The sequence below is a fragment of the Rhinolophus sinicus genome, chromosome 5 (assembly GCF_057876585.1).
Source record: "Rhinolophus sinicus isolate RSI-liver-muscle chromosome 5, RSI-T2T, whole genome shotgun sequence".
Classification (NCBI taxonomy): Eukaryota; Metazoa; Chordata; class Mammalia; order Chiroptera; family Rhinolophidae; genus Rhinolophus; species Rhinolophus sinicus.
Genome location: NC_142505.1, coordinates 101,210,100 through 101,228,643, shown reverse-complemented (window position 1 = coordinate 101,228,643; position 18,544 = coordinate 101,210,100). Strand labels below are relative to the sequence as shown.

The following is an 18,544-nucleotide window of genomic DNA, read 5'->3' as shown; positions in this document are numbered from 1 at the left end:
CTGAAATTGTTCAAGGTAAAAATACAGGTTAAATAGATTGAGGATGTAGTCCTGTAAAACCTCCTGCAACGTGATGTATATCCGAGTTGTGTGGGCTTTCGTGCATCTTTTGATTGGCTACTGATGAAGCAAGCAAGAGAGGATGCTTACAGCTTTTAGTACCACAAAAACCTTTTAATGTGTTTGCTATCCCCAGTACAGATGCCCTCATCATCATAGAGTTGTTTTTGTTAAGTACCAATTGTACATGACTCTGTTTGGGGCCCAGCAGAACGTCTGCGACCTGTTCCTTCTTGAGCTTGATTACTAGGCTCTTCAAAAAGGTCCCTCATTTGTTGTCCCTTCCATGAAGTATATGTTCCCAGGAAGTAGTTAGCAGCAAGCAGCTTGTTTTAATGGGTTATTCTCTGGAGGACTTTTTTGGAAGCTGGCCATCTGCTGAAGTTGAGTGACTTTCCCAAAGGGAACTAGACTGAGCCTGAACGTGGTTTCCAATTTCCTTATTATATCCTTATGCCTAAATTAAAACCAGTAATATACACCTGGGCAGATAGTCTAGCACTTTGATTTCATAAGTAATGGAGCATAATTCCGGCTCAGTGTGATTCCCGTGAAGTACTCTTCCAACTCTTGACAAACTTGACAAGGCAGGCATTTCTAACTGTTAATGGTTTCCTCTTCTGCTGGATGATCCTAAACCGTGGAAATAACTTTGATTTTACTCTAAGTGCAATAAAATAATCATTGCAGAATTATTTTTTTCAGAGGAGCAACATAATCTGACTTTAATGTTTAATGCAATCGCTCTGCTTCCTGATTTGGGGGAGGAGGAATCTCTCTCTATGTCTCCAACTGAAATCCTAATTTAAACTAACAGAATCTAATGCTTAGACCAAGCCAGGCTTCTACTTATTCCTTGTCAACAGCCATGTTGATTTTTTTCCCAGCATTTTATAATGAAAATTTCCAAACATACAGAAATGTTGAAACAATTGTATTATGAAAAACCTACATACCCACCACCTAGATTCTAAAATCAATATTTATATTAATTTTGAATATCCGTCAGTTAGAGCAATCGCACCATTCCCCAAATGAACACATTCTGATTGTACTTGGAATAACATCTAAATTTTTTGCCGTATTCAACCCGGCTCAACCTGATCTGATTTTTATCTTCAATATGATCTCATTTCTCACCCCTCCTCCCCTCCATTACTAGCATCCAAGAAGACTGTCATTCTCCATATTCTTCAATACATCAGCTCTGTCTCTAACTCTGGGCCTGTATTTTTGCTCTTCTATGAGATCTTTCCCTAACCATCTCTAATCTCCTGATGTCAGCTTAAATGTACCTCCTCAGAGGCCCTTTCCTTGACCTTCCCCTCTGAAGTACGTCTTCTGCCCCCAGTTACCATACTTGGTTGCATTTTTGGCGCCTACCACTCTGAAATGTCCACATTTGTTTTTTGTGTTCACTTCCCCTCTATCTTATTTCATTAAAACAGGAGTTCTACAAGAGCAAGGATCACGTCTGTTTCATTCACATCCAAATCTCAGCGGCTTCAGCAGAACCTAGTTCAGAGTAGGAGATGAATAAATATGCGTCGAGTTAATTTAGGAATATCATGACAAGGCAATCTTTCTTTCGCAACAGCTAAATGGAATCTACTGTGTCAGAGAACACAAAGAAAATACAGAGAAACCCTAAGACTTGAAACGTATAGCCAACGTCACGTAGTAACTGTCCTCAGCAGCACATGGGGCCACTTCCTAGGCTAGAGACAAAGAAATACATCAATTCAGAAAGATGACTCATTGTAAATGTGGCACTGTGACCTCTGTACACACAGTTGCAGTGGACCTACTACACCTAGGACACTTGTCAACACTGCAAAGGGAAGAGCTAGACAGACAGGTAGGAAAACACCTGATTTTTCTTTAATGAACGAAAGAAAAAACTATGAAATACATAATGATACTGAACTGACTGCATTGCATTTTCTGTAAAATATTTATAACCTATTACAACTATTTTAAATATATCCTTTTACATTCAATATGATATTTCTTACAAATATTTTAGAAGATATATTTTTTCTTTCTTCTTCATATCTTTCTTCCTAGCATTATGGAAAGCTTCAGGATAGAAAGAGAACTGTGGTGATTTTCCCACTAATTAGTTGCTCTTATTAAAAAGAGCAAGATAATTGATTTTAGGATGCACTACCCCTTATTAAGACCTAATTAAGCTGTATATCAAAGACTAATTAAATGGCATTATTCCATCTCACTGATGAGTCTTGATGCTTGGTGAATAGATTTGGGTGGTGGATGAATACTTTTGGAATAGATTTCACAGCCAGACAGATAAATATAGACCAAGAAGCTGAGTAAAGGGAATTTTCGATTATCTACACCTAACAAACTTATTGGTATTTCTTCAGCCTGACAGTTTGAAATGCACAAGATGAAACGTTTAAACACAAACTCAGCACTGTGGTGGGGAACAATGAAAGAGCCTCTTTGAAAAACTGAAAATTTAAATATGCCATTAATCCTTGTGCAATGGTGAACTGGAGAACTGGAAGCATTTTATTTTATTTTTATTTATTTTTTGGCTTCTTTTGAGGAGTCAAGCTACTCCAACGTGAAGAGGCTCAGATAAGAGCTCAATTACTCCAGTAAAAAATATCTGAAAAGCTGAGACCGTTTTTTAAAGTTGCCAGTCACAATCCCTGCTAAGTCATTCTGTGGATCTCAGGGAGAGGAAAGGGGAGTGGTAAGAGCATATTATCACGGTAAGGAATTTGAATACAGTATGAGCCCAGAGATTGATGGAGCTGTAGTCCAGCCAAATAGAAAATGCCCTTTGAAAATATTTGGAAAGTAAGAGCTATTAATAAGATAAATGTTTTTCAGAATTTTATTCTACACCAGAAATGGATGTTTTCAACAGCAAATCAATCTCTGATAAGTCAATATTTTATTTGACAAAGGAGATCTTATACCAGCCTTTCTTTCCAATGTTATGTAAATCCATTCATTGCTTTAATCCCATCAAGCTGACCTTGTACTGCCAAGGCTGTGTCCTCAAGGCAGTGTCATTGTGACAACAGAAACTCATCATTCCATTTAATCAAGGAGGTCATGACATCCTAGGATTATGGTGGGTAGTCTCTCAAATACTTTGGTGCTTCATAATGCAAAAGCTTTTGAATAAATCACAAGATATTTGCAGAAAGTAATGATTTCACTATACAGCTGGGCTATATTTGATTGTCTTTAATAGTTACCTTTACTGGCAGTATAATAATTTGCAAACAATAACATCAGTCATATGTCACTTTTGCACTCATTACTGGCCAAGGTATAACCCCCAGAACCAATAATCTATACAACTAAACATCTAAATTAAATGTCACTCTGTTATAAGTGCAGGTTACTCATTTGAAACTGAACTTTTGCAACTATAACATGTATTTTGAATTATCTGAAGGACATCTACCCTTGAACTCTTTTTGCATTAATACACACAGAAGTGGAAATAGATGCAACACCACTATGAAAAGCTGTGCAAATAGAGAACTGAAATCTCTATTACAGGGAAATGAGTAAACAACTTATTTTTAGCTATCTTTACAGAACTCACGGGCAGGAGATAGAGGGTTTGACTCAAGTATTTCAAGGAACTTTGTTAGATTTAATAGAGTTTATAATGTTTAGATTACCTTCCAGATGGAGCTTCTATTTCCCTTTTCATTTCATATAAAATTATGGATTTTAACATAATTTTGGATAATTACACACTGCGCATTATTGCTGAAAAACAATCAATTAGTGACAACTATAATTTTTTCTTTTGTTTTGCCTTCCATGCTTATTTTGTCTAATAGAGGTGGAATATGAAGGAAGAGTGAGGATGGGGGGTTTAATTAAACTCTTGTGTTTTGAGTCACAATGAGAACAAATCTTTCATGAGCCTAAATTCTGAATCCATAAATCTAATCAACGCCATTAATAAAAGAACACTGAGACATATTCATTAAGTTCTTTGAGATCCTTAAGAAAATATTATTGATACGGGAGAAATGTCAAGGGATCATGGAAAACAATGGCTCTCATAGAAATTTTAAGGTAATAAGGAAATAAAGGACACTTTATTACAATTATAGATAACCAGTCCTCTGACAATTGGTTCACAGTCATTAACCTGAACATAGCCTCATCTAACTGCCCAGGAAATGACTGTCATGTGTTAACCTTGAATCTGGGATCATTTGCAAACAAACTCTCAAGATACTAAGAAAAAACATTTCTTTTTTTCTTCCTTTTTTCCTTTTTTTTTTTGTCTTTCTTTCTTTTCTTTTCTTTTCTTTTTTTGCACAGCGCACAATAGTTCAATTAGTTCAATGTTAAAGACAGAGCGGTCCTTTCCATTTATGACATATTAGACAATGGGAAAAAGGCTTTACAATTTTGACTGAAGCTATGAAGTACTATGCTATCCCAGAGCATTAACAATGGATAGTGTCAAATCACATTAACTAATCAACATATGCTTTGGTTCAGGAAAAGTGACATTCATTTATGAGCCATTTGGAAAGTCTGCATGTCCAAATAACAATCAAAGTATAATGTACATGATCTTCTCATTGCCACTGGCTCCCACTTGGTGGCAGAGAGAGATGACAGCAGTGTTTGTGTCTGATTTGGAGTTTTTTCAAGTTTTTTGAAGTTTTTTCAAGCTTGTGACAAACCAATTGCCAACTCAGCAAATGAAAATACTCATAAGCCTTCGTGATAGTAACTTGAGTGGGTGCCTGCCCCCATCTCTGAGACTTGAATCGACTTGAAGCGACTTGAAGCAAGTAATCAAACTATAAAAATTAAAAGATATGATATTAGAAATGCACTTTAATGCTTCTATTTTTTAATTGCTGAGTGGAACGATGCTATTTCCTTAGAATGTTTGAGAAATCTCTTCTAGACACAGGCTCCTTTGTAAATTATTCTTTAATCTTTTCCTTTTTTTTCTTTTTAATTACTTATTTCTCCTATTGTGGCACTATGAAGTTGAATTTTAAAAAGCTAGAAAACAATGTTCCTTTAGCAGATATAGTAATACCAAAACCTCTTCAAACTACAAATTTTTACCTTTGTTTTCTTTCCAAAATTCATTAACAGTTCCCCCTACTTCCTACCTAGTAATATTTTGTTTATTTAGGTACACACAGTGTCTTCCATCATGACTGTTGATCTCAAAGAATTAATGGTCTTTGTTGCTTAATGCAAAGCCTTGCATATAGTATGTGATTAATAATCATTTATTGATTGAATGAATGACTGAACGAACACAAAACTTGCTATAGTCAGTAACAGATAATACAAAATGAATTTTTAAAGCTGCTTAGCATTGCCTATAATTAAACTAAGCATTTCCTTACTTCCGGGAACATGAGAAGCATTACAAATTTATCCTACAGCTCAGATATTTTCAATTTTTTTTTTTTAATATGACCCATAGTGCAAAATAGATTTTGCACTATGACCCACTACAGGAATACACACATACCTAAACACATGACCCTATACAGATACACACACACACATATATTAAAGCAATATAGTCAGCAAAACTCTAAAATGACTCCCAATGAGTCAGGCCTTTGTATAAACCCCTTCCCTTGGTCGGGGCAATTCCTGTGGATATGATGAGATGCTACTCCTTCATTATCTTTCATTCTATAGACAGGTAAAAATAAGAAGTTCTCAGATGCTATTAAAATCTCTGGCTCCTAAGCAGTTGAATTTAAGTTAATCAAAAGTGAGATTAGTTTGATTGGGCCTAACCTAATCAGGTGATCCCCTTACAAGAGGATTTAGAGGTCAGACTTAAAGAAGTAGCAGACCTTCTTCTGCTGGCCCTAAAGAAGCAAGATGCCATTAGTTCTACGTCTGCAAGGAATTGGACTCTTCCACCAACCACATGATCTTGGAACACAAAGGGGTTCTGGTACCAGTTCCAATGTGGGGGAATTCCCTCCACACTACCGAGCAATTTTCCAGACACCAGCTGGGTACCCTACAATTCAACTCAATTCTGACACCGTCTACATGGAAATAACCTCAGATTACACAGGTTAAGGGCTCAGTCCTACAAGATTGACACACCACTGATACCAATTTACAAGCCCACGTTGTTACCTGTGCTTCTGACCAACTGGCTACAAATTTGAGGTTCCCATTACTCCCTCCTTGGACTTCAGACGCCAGTCACAAGTCCAGGTTATCACCTATACTTCTGGCCAACTGGCTATGAATCAGAAATTCTGAAGACTCCCTCCTTGGGTTTGATTAATTTCCCATAGCACAGAACTTAAGAAACCCATTTACTCACCAGATTACCAGTTATTATAAAATAAATCAGGAATAACCAGACAGAAGAGATGCATTGAGCAAGGTATGGAGGAAAGGCTAGGTGCTTTCATGCTCTCCCCAGGTGCATGACTTTTCAGTAATCTCCATGTGTCCACCAGCCTCAGGACTCTCAGAACCCAGTCATTTTGGGTTTTTATGAAGGCTTCATTACATGGGCATGAATGATTAAATCACGGACCATTGGTAACTGATTCAACCTCCAGCCACTCTCCCATCCCAGGAGGTGTGTGTTGGGGGGGGGAGAGGTTGAGGGGTGAAGGGAGTGTGGTCGGAGCAAACATGCCAACCCTCCAATCACTTGGTTGGTTCTCCTGATCCCATTCCCCATCCTTAGGGGCAGTCAGTCCAAAAGTCGCCTCATTAACATAACAAAAGACTGTCATTCTTATCACTTAGGAAATTCCAAGGGTTTAGGAGTTCTGTGTCAGAAGCAGGAAAACTAAACATACATTTCTTATTATAAATCACAGTATCACAGGAAAGAACCCCCAGACTAAGAGAAGACTCAGCAACCCCTGCCACACCCTGAAAAGAAGATCCAGCCAACTTGCGTCCCAACACTCAACCCATGGAAAGTGTGAGATAATTAAAACTGATTCAAGCCTCTAAGTTTGTGGTTAACTTGTTGCACAACAATAGAAAACTAATACAATCCAACCCCATTTTTCTTTTCTGAAAAGTATTGGTCATAGTCAACTAAATTGATAGCATGTCAAATAAACATGGGTCACAACACACATTGTGAAAATCACAGTTATATCTTACAACCATCTTTCCCATGTCAGGATATTTATCAATAGAAGTACCGTGTTTCCCCGAAAATAAGACTGGGTCTTATATTAATTTTTGCTTCAAAAGACACATTAGAGCTTATGTTCAGGGGATGTGTCATCCTGAAAAATCATGCTAGGGCTTAATTTCCAGTTAGTTGTTATTTTCGGGGAAACACCGCACATACTTTTGAGTTAAATAATTCTGTGTACAGAAACTCTCCTAAACATTGAGTTATCATCAACCATTGACACCCTTAGGTATCCATTTACTTGCTCATTTTCTAACATTTAAACATGCCAACTATATACCAGGTATGTAGTTGGCTTTGGTTCACAGTGCTGAACAAAATATATAGGATTCTCACCCTTCAGAACTTAAAATCTGAGGGCTGGAGACAGGGATAAAAACAAATGGACAAAGCCAAATACATCATTACAATCACTCTTAATAAATATATACATTAAGCATTCTTTCAATTATTGAACACGCATTTATTGGTGGGGTAATCATGGAAGAAGTAAAGACGAACACTATAGAGAGTCCATATTTTCAATGGCCACAATATCTATTTATTTGTAAATGAATAAGTATTCCATGATATTACGTACTTGGTATTAAGAGAACAAAAGATATAGCACAGAGTAACAAACTACCTAGAGAATTCAGGGAGAGCTTCAGAGAAAAGGTGACATTTTATGTGGAACCTGTGGGTGGGAGGGGCCTGCAACATATCTCCAGGTGTGAAAGAACTTTCCATATTCCTTGTGACACTTTTTTTAAGAGCTTGCTAAGAAATCTGGGTGTTGAGACTGTGACGGGCCAGCTGCCACGAGTCGATGGGTTCCCGAATGGGGGAGTGGGAATGAATAAAAGACACTCTCACATATGATGGCGATCGCGGACTTCAGTGATCCTGAAGACACTGAGTTTATTTTACTGCACCCATATAAGCAGTTTGAGCACGTGCAAGTATGTATTAACATAACAAATGTAAATTCTTTAGCTTTCACATAGAGGATACAACATTCACGGAAACTCTCACAAGTAATTATCTTATCAATTGCCCTGATAGGCATCAGCCTTCTGTGTCCGGGAATGGGCCGCTCCCACCAAATTCCTCAGCAGCTTACCAGCTCAAGCTCCCCTCAGGTGCAGGCAGAGACAATTGCCTCAGGGGGAGGAAACAGGTAGCATAAACCGAGCCATTCTGCAAAGCTCAGAGTTTCCTGTAACCATGGCTCCCCACATGAGACGATTAAAATGATTGAAGATTAAAAAAAAGAAAAGTGTGATATAAGATTATATTCCTGACACACAAATTGAATTACATGAACTTGGTACTACCAACAAATATAGGTCAGTAATAAGTCAGTTAAGTTCTACAGGGGTAGAGGTGGGGGAGACGAAAAGTTAGTCCTGACATTTTGCTTATTCTTGAAGGAAGGACTGAAGCAGAAAACTTTAACCAAATGGAAGGAGATAATACTAATAAACTGGATGGGAAGAATCTAAGCAGGGACTTCGATATTTTTCAAAGAATGGTCCTAAATCAAGAATTCACTATCAACTTTATAGAGCATGCTACTTTAGAGCCCAGTCTGGATGGGTCCATTACTGTTAAAAGAGTCACACCCCTCCATGTTCCACTACTTTTAACATAGCAAATGCTAGGGAATGAAGAGTAACCACAGAAACAAGGCCAAAATAAATAGCACACAGTTTATGAAATTTACTCATAGGGATCTATTTCTCAGGTCCATTTTAGAACCAATTTATCCTTCTTTTAGACACAATTCTAACTCACTATCTTGTTTGCTTTCCTAACCTAGGAAAAGTTAGAAGCATATCATGGTGCCTTTCAAATAAGTTACTGTCAGCTTTCAAAGGCTTTGCATTTTAGTCTATAAGGAAGAATAAAGAATCTTTGATGTGGGGAGAAATTAGCTTTATCTATGCTCCAGAGAAACATTTTTAAAGGAAAAAAAAAAAGATCAATGTCTCTTCTGAATGAATTTAATGATTTATTTCCAATACATAGAAAGATGTTAAGTAGTTTTGCATTTGGCTGAGGAACTCTGCTCTCTGCAACAAAAAATGGGGTATCATGAATTCTATTATCATGATCACCTCCAGAAATGTTACTATTCAATGTTATCAATATGCTTTTGTTCAGGTTTTATTAATGTTTAGAGGGTTTTCTAGCTTACTGACATTTTTTTAAAGAGGGACTATTTTTTTTTTAAGAGAAGGTGATAGAATACCAGTTCAAAAAAGTGAACTGTGTGAGTAATGCACATCATAAAACTAGCCCTTGAAAGCTCAACTGAGGCTTCCATTTCTCCTCTGCAGACTAAAGGCAATTCTAAAAAAACAACAGCTAGATGCTTGTAGGTTTTGAGTATAATGATTGCTAACATTCAAACATGTTAGAAACAGCTAAAGGACACCTCGAACATGCCAATGTTCAGAATTTTGACCTCGATCAAGAGATGTGTAGCAAAACGTGAATTTCTCTTTTAAAATAATCCCCAGTCGTTCATGGCTTCAGGATCATGATTCATTTGATGTTTTAAGCAGATTTTCATTATCAAAAAATGCAAATATTGATGATGAAAAAGTGAAAGCATTAATATTTCAATTTGCAGGGTTCTGTCTATATGAAATTAATCATTCAGACCATCTTATTCTATTTCACCATAGTATTTTCATAATAAATGTTAAATTTGTAATTCTTATTCTGAATTTAAATAAATGTAGGCTGCGTAAAAGTGGTTACAGAAACTTTTTTTTTCCTTCAGTCTTTAAGCATAAGTTCACGGATCAAGGCAAAACAAGATCCAAGCTCATTTCAGACCCGTTTAAACCTTTGGAACCATCGAATTGAACATCAATCTCTTTCCCTCTGTCACTAAGTGAACCTCAAACTTAGGTTCCTAACGTGGAGGCAGGTCCCATGAAGAAGGCAAGTTGTGTTTGTTGTTGATTATTTGCCTTTGGTCTCCTCCTGTTCTCTTTCTAGTTCTAGCTGTCTATGGTTACAGACTAGGAGAAGGGGAAGAAGATACATCAGTTTGGTTTCGATAAGGAGATGCTTCACATAGTGATCTCGCTTGCTCTCGTCTGACTGCTGCCAGGATTTTCACATGTGTTGTGCTCTCTCACTCTGCATGGCTCTGCTCCCATCGTAGCCCTGTAGCAAACCTTATGATTCTGTAACTCAGCAAGGATCTAAACGGGAAGTGATATACCAACATCTCTAATGTGGCCTGTCATTTACTTTATAATACTTCAGTACAGACAGTAGGCTATAACGGCCTGTGCACTGAATTCACTGTCTTGAAAACACTGGTTTACATTTGATCTACTCTAATCACAAACGCAGAGCCCAATAGAGGCTAGACAGCATGGATGGTTTCAATCGGAGATCTATAGATTCCTAAGACAAGCATTTTAAATGTCCCTGTCTAAATCTTCATTAGACGGTTTTTCAACTAGGATCAAGTATATGAAAATAAATTTTCATTTAAAAAACAGTGAAGTTTAAAGTATGGGGATGGCTAAAACATCTGCCCTTGCATAAATGCATCTGGCTACCCTCACAGACAAACACACTTAGAGAAAGATCTTGAGTCCCTGACACCTGTCATTCTCTTCTGTCCTTCCCTCCATTTGAAAGTTATTGAAGGATTCTCTCCTTGATTCAATTAGAAAATGAGGTGATCGTGCCATCAGAATGTTGTTGCAAACTTTCATGCAACCAACTTGTCAAAGTACCCAATAGCTAGACTGGGACTTCCTGGAGCTTACAAAAAGAAGTCAAATGACTATCTTTGTGTCTGCTTGCTAATAAATGTTGGCATGAGTTGCAAAATCTGTTTTAGGCACATAATAGGTATTCAGTAATGTTTGTCAGGGAGAAAAAACAAACAAACACAAATTGCATAGGAAACTAAGAACATACTATTTATCATTTGCAAAAGAGGAAATGAGGCTGGACTGGGAATTGAGCAATCAGAAACATTTATTTATAAAGTGGGGATCTAATAGAAAGGAAAAACTGGCTGTAGAAAGCAGCTAGCTGAATAAGTAGGTAAGTGAATAAGTAGGTTTTCTTGTTGCCTATGTCAGTTAGTAACTATTAAAGGGCTCATCTACCAGTCTCTTTACATTCTTAACCTCTTCTTGGAATTGAGAATGATGCACCGTCTTGTAGCACATTCCAGAGGACACCAAGTTAAGTATCTCCCTTAAGCCCAATTACACCCTCTCCCAATAGGGACCTGGCTACTCTCATGAAGTCATAGAACCTTGAGGGGAAAACAGCTGCAGCAGCAGCTGTAATTCTGAATAGAACCTCAAGTAAGTAGCCTAGAAGGCCACTGAACAATGAATTATAATAAACCCACTATAATTAGTCAGGAAAGCCTTAAAATAACTACACTCATGAGATACTATTGGTCATATCCTTGCTGTGTTGTGGAAATAATAGAATCATTTTTATACCAGTGTAACTACGATGGTAATTAAAAGCTGATTTAGGATCAAAGGCAGCCTCAAGGTTATAAATGTAAGTAGCTGGATTGGGAAGTATACGCATCTTGCTCTTTACACATCTTCACCTTAAAGAAATAAAGGCCGGGGAAGGGACTTTTGGATTCCGTTCAAAAAAATAAACTGAGTAAAATCAGTTGATGGATGAAGTGAATTACTCTAACAATACACACATATGTAATACACACACACACACACACACACACACAAATATTTATCTCTAAAACCTTTGGGGGAGAGGACACAAGGTAGCACAAGGGGAAAATATGGCTGTTTACAATGTGTTTTCTATCTGAATAGGGAACATTTTCATTGCTAATCTCCATGATAGACGAAGTGAAAGAAATTTGGAAATGGTGGTGAATAATGCAGGAAAAAGTAGGAGGACGATGCCACATGGAAGAAGTGAGATTTGGTTAGGCCCAGAAAGTGTCTACGTGTTGCTGTGTCGTTTAAATAGCTATTCATTGTTGTAGTTTTCTCAGTGTTTCATAATCATTTATTGTTGTAGATTTAAAAAACTGTTTACTCGATCAAGTCATCATCTTTAGAAACAGCACAAAGTCATAGAAGTGAGAATGTATCAAAATCATTAAGGGCAAGGTATTGGTACTGGAAATAGTGACCAAAATGAAGATACATTCGTCCTCATGGAGTTCACAGTCCAGCTAGAGAGACAGACATTAATCCAGTAATGACACAGATCTATGAACAATGACAGCAATGCTAAATGCTATAAAGGGAAGTCTAGGGGGCCGTGAAAAGTGTAGGAAGGAAGAATTAGCCTTGTCAGGGGAAGGTAAGAGGCAGTCAGAGTATGACTCCTTGAAAAAGAGCCCTTTTGCTGAGATCTGAAGAATGACCACAGGTGATGGGGCGATGAGGAGGAGGCGGGAACAGAAAGAGGGGTGAGGATGGAGAAGCAGAGTGACCTGTGCAAAACAGGTCCATGGCTAAAGGTGGCAAGGCACAGAAGAGCAACCTCCAAAAAGCCACTTTTGTTCCACAAGGAAGGTATCTTGAACATGTGTCTGTTCTGTTAGGTAGTTAAGCAGAAGAGGCAAATCTGTGACGTGAGTCTTTTCCCTCCTCTGGGCTGCTGGATTCCTCTTATGAGTTGAGACAGTCCCTGAGTTCTTTTACACCTAGCGCTATAGGAATTCACCAAAGCAAGCAGCAACACACTGGTTAGCCCTATGGTAAAGGAAACAAGTCTTGAGCAGAAATTTGTGTGTTCCCGAGGTCCACCTTCCTTTCACATGATAAATCCTCAATAATAACACTGAATAATAACACTGAATGACCCAAACCATGAAGGAAGATCATAAACTTTGACAGTAAGAAGATAATAAGGCTATGCTTTATTCATTTATTAATATATATATATATACATATATATATGTGTGTATATATATATATATATATATATATATATATATATATATATATATATAGTGAGCACCTACCAACTGCTAAGCATTCATTTTCTGGTTCTGGAGGATAGAGTCACAATCCAGGCAGGAAAAGCCTCTAATCTGAAGGAGGATACATACATGATAATGGGGTCGAAAGAGACCATCATAACGGAATTAAATCAATAAATGAAGAATAACAGATTGTGATAAATACTATGAAACAATAAAGGAGTGATGACAGAATAACATATTTTGGTCCAAATAGCCCTTTCTGATCAGGGAATATCTGAGCGGAGACATGAATGAAAGATGAGACCAAGTCCACTTTGGGAAGCATAGGGAAACGGCAGCCAGACACAGAAATCTCGGGTTGAGGAAGGGCTGGGCTATTTCTAAAAGAGAACGAGGTGCATGCTGAGTGGAGAGAGGTGAGCAAGCGGGACAGAGCTGCATCATGGGGCTAGAGAGTTACAGCAAGAGCAACATTATACAGGAACGTTTAGGTCCAGGTGAACAGTTAGACTGGCTTCTGAGACCAAGGAGAAGTGAACGAAGGGCGTTACACAGGGGAATGACATCTGGATGCATATTTTACAAAGGTCCTCCTGAAATTTTGGTGAAAGACTTTGCAGAGGGGCAAGCCTGATAGCCGGAAAATATACCCAACACCAACGATCAATTGTCTCTGTAAATAGAAAAAGTATCTTTCTGTCCTGGCTTCCAGGGGAAAATGAAATAAAGCAGAACAAACATGGCAACAGACTCAGGGGAAAATGGAACATTTGACTGAAAAAAATTATGACATGATCATGCTATTTAACAGAAAAAAATAAATAAAAAGTGAATGTACAAACGAATGAATCAATAAGTGAATCAAACCCAAACATGAACTGAGGCATTGGTATACAAGGCCTACAAGCATCATGGGTAGACCAAAGAATACCGCTCCTCAAACAAGATCCTCTAATTTGAGTTATGACTTATAACATGATCTTATCGCTGGATCCCATTCCATCAAATATTTTTATATTATACAGACATATCGCTTTGAAAGCAATATTTTTCTATTATGTGGCATTCAAAAAAATCTTATGCTTCCGATTACATTTTTGCCTGAATGCCAAAGGAAACTCTTCTAATGATATTCTCATTGATGTCAAAGATTGCACTGTTTTAATTCATTCCAGCTCTGACAATCTGTGCGCATTTCTCATCTCCATGAGTGCACCTTCTGCGGTGGCCACCTGATTCCCAACATGGGTCACCCACTGTCATAATGTGACCCAGATCCCTGAGTTGTTGACCTTTGCCTTTTGACCTCTTCATTTCTTACCCTGAGAGTGTACTCTCTTTGGCTTCTGACCTAAGCTTTCCTCATTAGCAGGCACTAATGAGTACTTAGGTCAAAGGAGAAAGAACACCAGCTCACATCTCTACCTCTGTTGGAACTTATGACTACGGCCAGGCCTGCCGTTCAACTCAAAGAACAATGGGATCAAAATATATTTACAGACTTGCCATCACACAAACAGAAGGTTCTACTCTGGATACATCTTACAAACGGAGCGAGTGCCCATAGCCTTTGAGTCAAATTTCTACCCCTTTTCATTGTATCCTCCACAGGCTTCCCGGAATCCTATGAATACCCGACATATTTATAGCCTTTATTGTGCATTCACGGCTACATGTTTTCCATGGGTTTTCTGATTTAATCTTGATAACAAGCTCAGAGGATGGCTCCTCTTATAATTCCCATTTTCCAGATTGCGAAATTGTAACTTGAAGTTGTTAAATAACGTGCTAAAATTATACGGTTAGAAAAATTCATCTCAAGTTAGACAGAATTCATCTCAAGCCTGTATTGTTCTAAAACCCTCACTCTTAGCTAGTAGCTAGAATCACCCAGGAAAAGAGAAAATGAAAAACATTTCTCTATGCTATTTACTAGGCTTTAGTCTTATGTTTAAAAAAATAAAAAAGGATATAATTCATGTCATAATATGAAAACAGATTGTTTTAAGAAAAAAACTTTCATGAATGAGTTGGAATTTTAATTATTATTATACCAGCTATTAATATGTAAGTTATTAATTACAACATTGATTTCCCCCACAGATTATTTTGCGATTGACATAGTATCAAACAGCAGGCCAGCTGTTCAAATTCAAAATCACCAATTCTTAAGACAAGTGTCTCAAACCAAGTTTCACCTTAATACATTCAACTGAATGTTAGTGTCACAGCTAACTTTTCTCACTCTTGAGTGAATTATCTTTCTTTCTGTCTCTAAACATGAAGGGGAAAATGTGTATTTCCAAATAAGATGTTGTAAAATTTGCAGAATATTGAAAATTCTCCTTCAAGGCTAGCAAACTCTGTTTCTTTAATAATTCAAACCTCTGTCTTCCTAGGTGGGCTTCACAATTGCAATGAAAAGTTAGGAAACATGAGGCTGTCTGCCTTCCCCAGGAAGCAAACTCTTCCTAGCATACCAATCAGAATGTTCCCTCTTTGTCTTCAATAGATCAATAATACCCTTGCCGCCAAAGTATCTATCCAACAGAGGACTCTATTTCAGAATTCACCCATGAAATGTCTTCAAACACAGCAGCTGATATTATCTGCAACTCATCAATTTCTTAGCGCCTTTGACCTTAGCTTACATGTATCTAATATCAAGAGTTCTTATACCAAGTCTTTTACGTTATAGCAATTTCCTTTGGGATTTTATTTCAGTAAGTAAAATGCTCTTTGGGAACTGTTTAATTTCTCCTCAGCTTGTTCTCTTTTTCCTAGCAAGCCTCCCTGCCCATCCCCTACCCGCCAGCCTCCGCCCCAAATCCCACAGACTTGTCATTTTTCTGCAGTTGAAGTTATCAGCTTTATCATAAAATTTATTCTCCGTAGGCATGAACAAGCAAAACCAAAGTGAAAGGAATGAAATGGAAAACAAAACAAACAAACAAAAAACCCTAGAAATCTCTAGAAAGCATACATACACACAAGCAACCTATCTTGTATTAAAAACAAAAAGACCAAAACAGCCCATCAAAACCCACACACAGAAAAAAATACACAAATGTCTCATGTCACAGGTTCAAGTCAAATATTCCCACATGTTTATTAAAAAGCAAAATGAATGATAATAGAAAATGATAAATTCCTTTTAGTTGTAAGAGTGTTTATAATTTTCCCAGTGCTGTTACATATGCTATCTCATCGCCTTTTTCAAACCTTTGAACAAATCGAATGCATTGTGCCATTTGCCTCGGCACTTTGTTATGTTTCTATTTTATGTAAGAAAACTGTAAACGAGGTTAGATGTGCAAATAAGCAAAGCAAACCACTTACTAAACAGAGAAAAAGCATCCATGAAGACAGCAAAGAACTTGAGTTTCGAAAAAGCACATAATTAACTACAGCTTGGAACGCTTCCAAAATCTCCTTCACCAACTGGCTAACACTTAGGCTGAAACACACTGGGTGACAGGAAGAACTCTCAGGGTGAGAACTGCCCCCGCTGAGACAATCAGTCTCATTAGAACACATCAGGTCTCCCTTCAACATGGAGACTCTTTCCCATCCCTCTAATAACGGAGACTCTTTCCCGTCCAAAGGTCTAATACATACAACAAAGGAAAAGAACCCATGGTCATGTGGCCATGAAACAAAATAGCCAAGTCAGGATGTTTGCTAAGATTGAAAAGCAAGATTACACTAGTAGAAAAATGTGAACACATTAAATTGAAACTTGACAGAGTCAGAAATGGTAGATTTTCTATCTAGGGCAAAAAGTTTTCTATTATCATTAGTTCATTTAAACAACTTTCTTTAAGCACACACATGTCAGGCACTGGGGGTTAAAAAATGATTAAGATGCTGTCTCTATTAGCAAATAGCTCCTGGTCTAGACATGAAATCTATGAGGAGGAGAATCGTGATAAGGGGTAAACTGAGACTGCAAAGATGCTCCTGATAACTCACTTAGCTTGGGAGGAGGGAAGAGCAGTCTTTTGTTTGCTTGTTTTTAATAAACACATGCATTCTTTTCCCCCATATACGCAAGCAGCAAGAAAGGTTAGAATCCCAAAGACAAGAAAAATACCAAATGAAGCTGTTGATTTGCATATTCACTTAGGAACAAGAATTCACAGACGCTTTGATTGGGTTAACATAGTAGCAACTCTTTTGGTTTATGATCACACGTGTGCTGTCATTCCAGGGCGATTACCTTTAGAAGAGCTTCAACACGGGCTGCTCTCAAAACACCACACAGAGCCGTCTGGATGTCTTCGTTGAATCTGGAAGACAAGAAAAGCATTGGTTAAAGCTCTCAGCTTATGACAAAGGTAGCACTGAGAAAAAGTGAGAGGAAACATCCACACCCAAAAGATCTGCCCTCGGAGCACAGAGCGTACCAAGGACAGAGGTAGATTAGCAGGTTTATCTCAGAGGGACAGGTTTATGCATTTCAGAAGTATCATGCTGGAGTGGGCCAGGCAAGAGCTCTATACGAATAAAACCAAGATCCTCGTTCACTGGGAAATCTTGGGTTTCTTTTTTGATCTAAACCTAGTTTGGAAATCCCAGATTAGCCTGATAGAGCCAGTTTTTCTTCAGTCTCAGTTGCTGCGTCCACGAGGATTTCAGCAGATTCTAAACCACTTGGCCTGTCATTATAGTCATTAGCAAACACATGGAAAGTAAAGGAAAAAATGTTTTTAAAAAACAAAAAGCCAACTAAAAAAACCCACCTCTAACTTTTAATAGTTTTGCTTTCCTCCCAAAGGTCACGTGACACAGTTATTTGTTTACCTCTCTGTTGGATTTCATCAATTATACAGAGATAATCAAAAAGTCATTATTTGTCTTGGGTTTATACTTAATTAGTTCAATGCAAGGGAATGAAATGGGCAAGCATTATGAAAGCTGCAAAGAAGATACCATATATTGTCAATGTCCCATGAGCATGACTTTACATTGGGTTGAGGCTTGCATGAGAATCTCAGAGAATTTACAACAAACAACAATAACACACTTACAAATCCCCTTCAATGTTGGTAGCACAAGATAAAAATAACAACAACAAAATAACATTCGGGCCCTCTCAAGCATTAATATGAGAATGAAGGCAATGTTTAGAAATATGTACAAGTTTAGAGAAACTTGATGATTTTATCACGTTTCTGCATTGCTTTGGGACTTTTCTATGAGTACTGATAGGCAATCAGATAAAAAATGTCAATTACAATAATTGGAAAAAACTTACTTAGCAAAATCTATACTGGAGCTTTAAAACTTTTCTCATTCCATTAGAATTTCTAGAACTACAATCCTAAGATAAACATGGTGGAAGTGTAAAG

At 37.6% G+C, this 18,544-nt stretch overlaps 1 long non-coding RNA gene across 1 annotated transcript in view; it reads right to left on the bottom strand.

The window, feature by feature from the left end:
- The window catches only part of LOC148758296 (uncharacterized), a 1,912,057-nt gene that overhangs the window by 215,660 nt on the left and 1,677,853 nt on the right, over positions 1-18,544 (bottom strand). Inside the window, exon 10 of the long non-coding RNA XR_016021446.1 lies at positions 17,413-17,482. This is a non-coding gene — a long non-coding RNA (uncharacterized LOC148758296). The remainder of the gene's footprint in view (positions 1-17,412; positions 17,483-18,544) is intronic.